This window comes from Microcebus murinus, chromosome 6 (genome assembly GCF_040939455.1).
Source record: "Microcebus murinus isolate Inina chromosome 6, M.murinus_Inina_mat1.0, whole genome shotgun sequence".
NCBI classification, from domain to species: domain Eukaryota; kingdom Metazoa; phylum Chordata; class Mammalia; order Primates; family Cheirogaleidae; genus Microcebus; species Microcebus murinus.
The window spans coordinates 82,481,056-82,492,253 of NC_134109.1; the positions used below are offsets into that span (position 1 = coordinate 82,481,056).

General features: G+C 41.5%; 1 protein-coding gene across 7 annotated transcripts in view; it reads right to left on the bottom strand.

Annotated features, from left to right (window-relative positions):
- The window catches only part of TP53BP1 (tumor protein p53 binding protein 1), a 98,641-nt gene extending 87,483 nt beyond the window's left edge, over window positions 1-11,158 (bottom strand). For 3 of the 7 annotated variants that reach the window (XM_012766599.3, XM_076004295.1, XM_020285983.2), the window contains exon 1: window positions 10,709-11,157. The gene's annotated coding sequence lies outside the window, so the exon portion shown is untranslated. Of the gene's footprint in view, window positions 1-10,708 lie in introns of all 7 variants that reach the window. The other 4 variants (XM_012766600.3, XM_076004291.1, XM_076004293.1 and 1 more) reach the window with 2 other exon arrangements.
- Between the last annotated feature and the right edge of the window lie 40 nt (window positions 11,159-11,198).

Sequence of the window (11,198 nt, forward strand, 5' to 3'; positions counted from 1 at the left end):
TAATAACTATAATACAAGTTACAATAAAAATTCTGTAGGAGTTTTAAGAAGGAAATCAAAAGAAAGAAATTTAGTCATATGGTTATAATGAATTGGTTGAGCACTTAGTATGTTCTATTTACTCTCATTCCTTTCTTGATCATCCAGTCTCAATGCTATAAATATGGTCTATATGCCAATGACTCCCAACTTATCTTCTGCCCATACCACTCTCCCCCAAATCCCAAATTATATATCTAATTAGCTATTCAATATCTCCATTTGGTATCCAACTGACATCTCAAATTCAAAATGCTCAAAACCAAACTCATCTTTTCTACCAAACCTGCTCCAGCTGTAGCCTTCCCCATCTCAGCTGATGGCAAATTGATCAAAAAGCTTGGAGACATTCTATTTCTCTTTGTTATTATTTTTTTTTTTTTTAGACAGAGTCTCGCTTTGTTGTCCAGGCTAGAGTGAGTGCTGTGGCGTCAGCATAGCTCACAGCAATCTCAAACTCCTGAGCTCAAGGGATCCTACTGCCTCAGCCTTCTGGGTAGCTGGGACTATAGGCATGCACCACCATGCCCGGCTAATTTTTTCTATATATATCGGCCAATTAATTTCTTTCTATTTATGGTAGAGACAAGGTCTCGCTCTTGCTCAGGCTGGTTTTGAACTCCTGACCTTGAGCAAACCACCCGCCTTGGCCTCCCAGAGTGCTAGGATTACAGGCATGAGCCACCGCGCCCGGCCCTATTTTTCTTGATAGAAAAAATTGTTTTAAAACCCATATTCTTATGCAGCTTTAACAATTATCAACACTCAATCTTATTTCATGTATATTACCACCCACTTCCCCTCAACTGATTATTTCTAAGCAAATCCCAGACATCATATAATTTTATCCATAAATACTTGCATGAGTATGTAAAATATAGACTCTTTTAAACATAAGAACATCACTGGTCGGGCGTGGTGGCTCACACCTGTAATCCTAGCACTCTGGGAGGCCAAGGTGGGCAGATTGCTCGAGGTCAGGAGTTTGAAACCAGCATGAGCAAGAGCAAGACCCCGTCTCTACTATAAATAGAAAAAAAAATTAATTGGCCAACTAATATATATATATAGAAAAAACCAGCCAGGCATGGTGGCGCATGCCTGTAGTCTCAGCTACTGGGGAGGCTGAGGCAGAAGAATTGCTTGAGCCCAGGAGTTTGAGGTTGCTGTGAGCTAGGCTGATGCCACAGCACTCTAACCCAGGCAACAAAGTGAGACTCTGTCTCAAATAAAAAAAAAAAAAAATCATTAACATATCCACAGAAAATTAACAGTAATTTATGTATATATTTATTTATTTATTTTTATTTTTATATATATATTTTTTTGGAGACACAGTCTCACTTTGTTGCCCAGGCTAGAGTGAGTGCCATGGCATCAGCCTAGCTCACAGCAACCTCAATCTCCTGGGCTCAAGCGATCATCCTGCCTCAGACTCCCGAGTAGCTGAGACTACAGGCATACGCCACCATGCCCGGCTAATTTTTTCTGTATATATTAGTTGTCCAATTAATTTCTTTCTATTTATAGTAGAGATGGGGTCTCGCTCTTGCTCAGGCTGGTTTCGAACTTCTGACCTCAAGCTATCCGCCCGCCTCGGCCTCCCAGAGTGCCAGTATTACAGGCATGAGCCACCACGCCCGGCCAGTAATTTCTTAATGTTATTAAATATCTAGTGTCCAAATTTCTCCCACTGTCTCATAAATTGTTTTATAATTCCAAAGGAGGTTTACACATTGCATTTGGATAACAGTCATCTTAAGTCCTTTTCTTTGAGACAGAGTCTCACTTTGTTGCCCAGGCTAGAGTGCTATGGCATCAGCGTAGCTCACAGCAACCTCAAACTCCTGGGCTCAACCCATCCTCCTAACTCAGCCTCCCCAGGAGCTGGGACTACAGGCTTACACCACCACACCTGGCTAATTTTTTCTAGTTCCAGTAGAGACAAGGTCTCACTCTTGCTCAGACTGAACTTGAACTCCTGAGCTCAAGCAATGCTCCTGTCTTGGTCTCCCAGGGTGCTAGGATTACAGGTGTGAGCCACCATGCCCAGCTTCTTAAATCTCTTTTAATCTGTAAATTTTCCCTCTTTATTTTCTGAAATGTGTTTACTTTTTGATGAAACCAGATCATTTGTTCTGAAAAATTCATGACATTATGGATTTTTCTGATTGCGTTCCTCTGGCGTCATTTCACATATTTCTTTGTCCCTCTTATTTCCTGTAAGTGGGCAATTAGACATAAAGCCTTGTTCATATTCATGTTCTTTTTCTTTTTTTCCTTTGGCAAGGAAATACTTATACTTTATAAGTGGTAGAATATACTTCCTATAACAACTCATCAGGAGAAGACACAAAGGCTGGGCAAGGTGGCTCACGCTTGTAATCCTAGCACTCTGGGGGCAGCAGAATGACTTGAGGTCAGGAATTTGAGACTAGCCTGAGCAAGAGTGAGACCCTGTCTCTACTAAAAAATAGAAAAAAAATTAGCCAGGCAACTAAAAATAGAAAAACTTAGCCGGGCATGATAGCACAGGCCTGTAGTGCCAGCTAGTCGGGAGGCTGAGGCAGGAGGATCGCTTGAGCCCAGGAGTTTGAGGTTGTTATGAGCTAGGCTGACACCACGGCACTCAAGCCTGAGCAACAGAGTAAGACTCTGTCTCAAAAAATAAATAAATAAAAATGAAAAGGAGAAGACACAAAACATCTGGTTGAATGTATTTTTGTTTTGCTAAAATTAATAGGTTCAAATGTTGCCAACTTTTTACCTGATAGTTTACTTTTATTTATTTGTTTGTGTTTTGAGACAGAGTCTCGCTTTGTTGCCCAGGCTAGAGTGAGTGCTGTGGCGTCAGCCTAGCTCACAGCAACCTCAAACTCCTAGGCTCAAGTGATCCTGCTGCCTCAGCCTTCCGAGTAGCTGGGACTACAGGCATGTGCCACCATGCCCAGCTAATTTTTTCTGTATATATTAGTTGGCCAATTAATTTCTTTCTATTTATAGTAGAAATAGGGTCTCGCTCTTGCTCAGGCTGGTTTCGAACTCCTGACCTCGAGCAATCCGCCCGCCTCGGCCTCCCAGAGTGCTAGGATAACAGGTGTGAGCCACCGTGCCTGGCCTTTTTTTTTTTGAGACAAGGTCTTGTTCTGTCACCCAGGCTGGAGTGCAATGTCGTCATCACAGCTCACTGCAACCTCCAACTCTTGGGCTCAAGTGATCCTCCTGCTCAGCCTTCCCAGTAGCTAGCACTACATGCCCACTCCACCACATCCAGCTATATGTGGTACTTTAGTAGTCATTGATAGTCATTGCCAAGTGCATTATTTCATTCACTAGGCACTGCAAAATGGTGATATTCTAATTTTAATGTACTATCTTCATTTTTTACCTGGAATTCTATAAAGAACTTTCCCCTCATCAAATATTTGATTATGTAAGGAAAGGCAATGAGAAATGCTTGATTCTTTCTCTTTATTTACTAGTTTTCAAAGTAATGAGTTAGCTCTCTAGCATATTCCAAAGGTGACTGACATTTTTGTTTTTAATATAATTATGAACGCATGGATTTTGTGTTTAAATATAAACATGTTACTGTTATTTGTTATTGTTCATTATGATTGCAGGAACTGCACTTATTATTCACTTTGAAATCCACATTGTGCTATCTTTGGATCTGGGGAGTCCTTTCAGGTTAGCTCCTAAGTCCTTTTGACAGGATTCCAGCAGTCTTTGATAACTTCTTTGCTTTCTAATATAACAAGATATTCCAGGTTCATCTTGTATATTTCCTGACCTAGACCCAGAATCAGATTCACAGGAATCTGAGGATTCCTGGTTCATTTTGATAGAAAATGGTATGTAGAGACCACAATCTGGATGGTTTGAGTGGTTACTGATTGCTAGTAGATTGGTCATTGTTTGGCAGTTTCCAATTAAATTTTAGGACTTCAGGTATTTTACCCAACTTCTTTGATTTTATATTTATATCTCTTTCTCTTATGATCAATATCTTGGTTCCTGATAACATTAACATAATTTTTTATTATACTACATGTAATAGTTTCAGAAAAACATATCAGTATTTTTACTAATGAGATGACTAATAAAAACAGTTTAACATTTCTTTGCAGTTGATTTTTTTCCCTTAGGGTATATCCCACCAAAAATGTACAGTTAAGGCCAGGTGCAGTGGCTCACGCTTGTAATCCCAGCATTTTGGGAGGCCAAGGTGGGGGAATCGTTTGAGGCCAGGAGTTCGAGAGCAGCCCAAGCAACATAGCAAGAAGGCGTCTCTACAAAAAATAGAAAAATTAGCCAGGTATGGTGGCATGCACCTCTAGTCCCAGCTACTCAGGAGGCTGAGGCATGAGGATCCCTTGAGCCCAGGAATTTGACATTGCAGTGAGCTATGTGATGCCACTGCACTTTAGCCTGGGCAACAAAGTGAGATCCTGTCTCAAAACAAACAAACAAACCAAAAAATGTACAGTTAAATTATTGTATTTTAAAGTCATTAGAAATAATAATTCTACTAATTTAATACACAGGCTAGTTTCATTTTGGTTTTGATTTTTAGTGTCTAATTTATTTTGATTTTTAAAATAGAGATAAAATTTAAATACAGTGAAATGCACAGTTCTTGTGTAATTTGATGAGCTTCGATAAAACCATATATAAACCTATATATTAATCCTATATCAAACCTCTAAATCAATCAACATACAGAACATTTCATCACTCCAGAGTATTTTCATGTGGATTCTAGTCAATACCATTTTCCCAAGGCAATTAATTGTAACTTCTATCACCATGGATTAAATGTGCCTGTTGTACAATTTTATATAAATGGAATTGCACAATATGTAGTCTTTCGTGTCCAGCTTGTTTTGCTCAACATAATATTTTGCATGTTGTTGCAGACATCAGTTCATTCTTTTTATTGCTCAGTAGTATTCTATTGTATACATGTACCACTATTTTTTTATTTTTTTTTTGAGACGGAGTCTTACTCTGTTGCCCAGGCTAGAGTGCCATGCTGTCAGCCTAGCTCACAGCAACCTCAAACTCCTGGGCTCAAGCAATCCTACTGCCTCAGCCTCCCCGGTGGCTGAGACTACAGGCATGCGCCACCATGCCCAGCTAATTTTTTGTATATATTTTTAGTTCGCTAATTAATTTCTTTCTATTTTTAGTAGAGACAGGGTCTTGCTCTTGCTCAGGCTGGTTTTGAACTACTGACCTTGGGCGATCCTCCCGCCTAAGCCTCCCAGAGTCCTAGGATTACAGGCGTGAGCCACCATGCCCGGCCCCATGTACCACAATTTATCAATTATCCTATTGCTACATATTTGGGGGTTTGGGGGCTATTATAAATAAAGCTGCTATAAACATTGACAAACAATTCTTTTTTTGAATGTATGTTTTCATTTCTCTTGCTGGGTCATAGAATAGGTGCTTTTTTCACTTTATAAGAAATTGCCAGTTTCCTAAAATGATTGTATAAGTTTATACTTCCTCTAACAACATATGAGTTTCAGGTGCTCCACATTCTCATTAACATTTGGTACTGTCAGTGTGAAGTGGTATCTCATTGTGTTTTTTAGTAAACTTTATATATTATTTATGTACAGTAAAATGGGCTCATTTTAAGTGTAGAGTTTCATAAGTTCAACAAATGTGCATATATACGTGTGTATGTGTGTGTGTGTGTAGCTGCCACCTCAATCAAATATAGAACATTTTAATCAGCCCAGAAAGTTCCCCTGTGCCCTTTTGCAATCAATTCCCAGCCCCAGACTACGACTTATTTGCTTTCTGTCACTGCAGATTAGTTGTTCCATTCTATAATTTCATATAAATTTATTCATACAGTACATACTTGTGGCAACCATGAAAATGCATCACTGCTATCTTCTTTCAGAGAGCATAAATGACTGACAGCCCCACATACTGCCCTTCTGGATCTTCCACCACATTTGTATCAAAGCCATACTTCCTACAGGCTGATCCTACCCAACACCTGAGCACAGCAGGACTACAAAGGCAGGCCCTTTCCTGGGGGATACAAAATTTCTTCAACAGGAACCTCTGGTTTGATGACTCTTCATTGGCCTAACCAAAACATTCTTAAAACCATGCTGTAGGCTGGGGCACTGTGGCTCTCGTGCAGGCCCCCCTGCCCACTGCCCTCCCCATCCTAGCACTCTGGGAGGTCAAGGGGGGGGTGGATCATTTGAGCTCAGGAGTTTGAGACCAGACTGAGCAACAGCAAGACCCCAGTCTCCAAGAGGGAGACACCCATCTCTACTAAAAAAATAGAAATTAGCTGGACAAGTGAAAAATATATACATAAAAAAAAAAAATTAGCCAGGCATAGTGGCACATGTCTATAGTCCCAGCTACTCGGGAGGCTGAGGCAGGAGGATCGCTTCAGCCCAGGAGTTTGAGGTTGCTGTGAGCTAGGCTGATACCAGGGCACTCTAGCCCAGGCAACAGAGACTCTGTCTCAAAAAAACAAACAAAAGAAACCATCCTGTAGGATGAAACTTCTCCTTTCCAATCCTCCTTACTTCCCTCTCTCCTTTTACAGATGTCGTATCTGCAACTTAGCCTGAAGGCTCTCCCTGCCTTCACCTGATTCATCTGTGGGGGGGGGGGGGAGGCTGCATCTGTACAGAACATTATGTATAGAACATTTATATGTAGGAGATTTAAAGAAAATATATTCTGGAAAAAATCTTTGTCAGATTGGTTATTATAATTTTGTTTTATATTTATGTAAAACATTTATATGATTCTAAAGTCAAATTTATAAAATAAGATAAATTTTTAAAAATCTACCTTCCATCCCTGGCTGCTTCACAGTCTGCTTTTTCTCTCCTCCTATGGGTAACTTTTATTCTTATTACATTTTTTATTTCTCTTTAGAGTCATGTACAGATTTTTTTTCTCCTCATTATTCCCTAAAAACTATAACAACTATTTTACATAGAATTTACATTGTGTTAGGTATTATAGGTAATCTAGAGATGATTTAAAATATATGGGAGTATGCACATAGGTTATATGCAAATACTACGCTATTTTATATAAGGGACTTGAGCATCCATGGATTTTGGTATCCATAGGGGTCCCAGAGCCAATTCCCCTTATATACCAAGGGATTACTGTATATCTACAAATTCTTTAACATTCCCTTCAAAAGGTAGAGTCAATTTCCCTCCTCTTGAGAGTGGACTAGATTTAATGACTTGCTTCTAATAAATAGAATAAGGCAAAAGTGATGGTATCTGACTGCCAATACTATGTCATAAAAGGCATAAGAACAAAGGTTCCCTCCTTGTTCTCTCTTGGGTCTCTCTCTTGCTTTGGGAGAAGCCAGATGCCATGTCATTGCTGTAAAAATCTCAATCAAGTCATATCACTTCTCTGTTCAAAAGCATGCAAATTGCTCCAGAGTTCAAGACCAGCCTCCTGTCTCAGCCTCCCAAGTAGCTAGAACTACAGGGGTGCACCACCACACCCAGCTAATTTTAAAATTTTTTGTAGATGCTAGGCACAGTGGCCTATGCCCTATAATCCCTAGCATGCCGGGAGGTCAAGAAGGCGAATTGTTTGAGCTCTGGAGTTCCAGACCAGCCTTAGCAAGAGTGAGACACGGTCTCTACTAAAAATAGAAAAATTAGCCGGGCATTGTGGCATGCACCTGTAGTCCCAGGTACTCAGGAGGCTGCAGCAGGAGGATCACTTGAGCCCAGGAGTTTGAGGCTGCATTAAGCTACGACGATGACACTGCACTCTACTGAGGATGACAGAGTGAGACTCTGTTTCAAAAACAAAAAACAAGGAAATGGAAATTGAAGCTCCCTCCTTACTTCCCCCCTTCATAAAAAAATGAATAAAAGTAACATTAAACATTTTTTTTTTGTAGAAATAGGGTCTTGCTAGTTTGCCCAGGCTGGTCTCAAACTCCTGGTGTCAAGCTATCCTCCAGCCTTGGTCTCCCAAAGTGCTGGGATTACAGGCATGACCCACTACACCCAGCCAAAATGTCTTCAATATATTTTGCAATGCTCTTCAGGGTAAGGTAAACCCAGTACCTTTGCTCTAGCCATTTATTTAATGTGAACAAATAATTAGGAAAATTATTCAACATATATTTATCATGGGCCTCCTCTGTGGGCCAGACATAGTAATAAATGCAGACTTGTCCATCTCAACCTTTTTAGTGGTTATTTTATTCCATGCCTCTTTGCATATAAACCAGCTGTTCATGATAAGAGGTGAACCTATGGCCACTGGTGTGCATTATGATCATAGTATTTTCCCCAAAGCCAAGGACAAGCCTCTGACACAGCAATTCTGTAATCCAACACACTCCTCACCTCTCTCTGTGTAAAGAATGCTTTATAGGCAGAACTGAGTACAGGGTGGGAATCTGAGCTGCATGCAGCTCTCTTTGGATATTTCAGATAAGACCATGCAATAGAGCAGAGCAGGCTGGAGTTCTGCCAAAGGAGCTCAGACCCCCCAGAAAAACTAATGAAATTCACTGGGCTAGAAGTAAGAAGCCAGGATCTTTTCTGTATGAATTATAAGAGCTGTCTTAACTCTTATGGATACCTTAAGAATTGAAAGGACAATGATGTCCTTCTCTCACATACATACATAATTCAAGATGAGAGTAATTGATTGCAATAAAGCTCTGATTTTTCTCATGAGGACAACTTTGGTGCTTTATTTTTAATACCAAATATGAAATTATTTCCAGAAAAAACTTAGAGATGTCCCTCCTACTTTGTTAAGAGTGTGCTTAATTTACCTATTGGGTAATTTATCACTATATATTATGAAATGATGAAGTCCTAAGGGGCTGAGAATGTCCTAACTAGTTTAAACTTAGCCAAGACTGCAATACCTTTCAAACCATTTGAAATTTATACTATCTTCTACCTTGTGCCTACTTCAGAACACAAACAAGGAAAGAGCCTTTAATAGTGCCTTCTGGCCAGGTCCAGTGGCAGACACCTGTAATCCTAGCACTTTGAGAGACCAAGGTGGGACGACTGCTTAAGGCCAGGAGTTCAAGACCAGCCTAAGCAAGAGCAAGATCCCATCTCTGTAAAACACAGAAAAATTAGCCAGGTGTGGTGGTGCATGCCTGTAGTCCCAGCTACTAGAGAGGCAAGAGGATCCTCCTGAGGCAAGAAGATCACTTGAGCTCAGGAATTTGAGTTTGCAGTGAGCTATGATGATGCCACTGCATTCTAGCCTAGGTGACAGAGTGAGACCCTATCTCAAAAAAAAAAAAAAAAAAGACACCTTCCTCTTGCACCTCTTCTAACATCTTCTTTCAATGGTGGATCCTCAGAGATGCTTTCCACAATTTAAGGGTCTTTCATCTCAAATAGTTCAAAAGCATTGGTGACATTGTCTGCCTTTGGCAAAGAGCCTGTAGAATATTCATCGAGCACAAATATGCAACTTTAGAATTAACATTTTAGTCTACATTTGCAGCTGTAATTAATAAAACCCAATTCTTGCAAGGGCTGAGATCACAGGCCCAAATTTCTGCCCCTATCATGTGACTAGTGTGTGATCCTTCCCTATACTATTCAGATCTATTGTCTAACCTCTTTGTCAGACTTGATGAAAGCAGAACCTGTGGTTAACTGCTGCTGACCCTTATACTGTGAGACCCTGTGCTAGTTAAAGGCCTCATGTCTACAGTTGCTATGGCAACTGTCCCTTTCCTCTCCCCACAACCTATTCTGGCTCTGCTTCCACATAGCACTCCTTTTCTGATTGCACATCTCTCCATGCGCTTTCTGGATTCAGCTCCCCAAATAGAGGGGAGAATGAGGTGGAGGTGTAGCAAAACATTGTGTCATGTGTCATACAGAGTGGAGGCATCGCCACCATCTGATGCTCTGCCAACACTCTTATTTCCCCTTCTCTGCTGGAAAAAGGATTTTCAAGGCCATATCCAAATTGGTTGCAGAATGGACTGGCTGTTTTTCTATTGCACATGCTCCATGATAGGGGCCACAATTGCTGTGAGGTACTTAACATGCAGACACTGCCCAATCAGAATGTGGCTCACAAGCAGCCTTGCTGAATGAGGTACTGTGCTCCTTTCTACCCTGTACTATACCCAAAGTGGAAAGCAAATGGTCCAAAAAGAAGTGCTGCTGGAGCCCTAGGGTGACAGACAGACTAGATATACATATATGTACAAAATGATTCAATAACATGGGTAAAAGACTGTAGTACGGGATAGGAGGAGACACATTGAGAAATGGGGTAGGGTAGACTTACAGCACCACTTTTACAAAGATGTTCAGTCAGTCATAAAACAGTGCCAGGCCTCCTCAGTCCTTTCCCTTTCTCTGGTTTTGGTTTTGGAACTGTCAATCTCTTCTGTGGTTCAAACGTTGCCCCTTCCGTTTTGAGAACCCCCCGGGAAAGTAATACCAAAGTCTCTCCTAAGGTTGCCCATCTCTTTTAGTAACCTTGCATCACTTACATCTCACATCACTTGTGACTGGAAAGGTCTTTCCTGGGTTTGACTCAAATCCCCCTTGCTGCAGTCTGAGCTCACTGCACTCGAGTCCTGAACTCAGCAGAGATGGAGACTCGCCAGCCAACCGCTACCGGCATAACAACTCACCAGGGACTCAGGGCCGGAAGGTCATTCTGTCCCCTCCAATACTGCGCAGCCTTCCAGAGCACTCCCAGGGCCTGGGGCAAGGAAGATGGGGAAACCGAGGATGAAGACCAGGACTCTGGCAGGCAGTGATTAAAAAAAGAGAGAGAGAGGGAGAAAAGAAAAGCAAAACGCCAAACAAAGAAAATACAGACAGAGATGGAGACAACAATACAAACTTGGAGACAGACAGGGACAAGATGGCTCCCCTCAGTTCGGGCGAGGCTGCGGAATTGCCAGACAGTACTTATCAGGGACACAGCCTAACTAGAAGGTTCTTCCAGCGCCGAGGCAATCGACTCGCCCCTCCACTGGGTCCCTCAAAGAAGCCCCCACCCCTGCTCAAGTCGGAGCGGGACCTCCCTCTGGAAAACTGGAGGAGGGTTAAAGGGGCGGCCACCATCCCCTGGCCAAGCAGGACCTCGCAGCGGGAGCGTCCCGGCCCCAGCCCGGC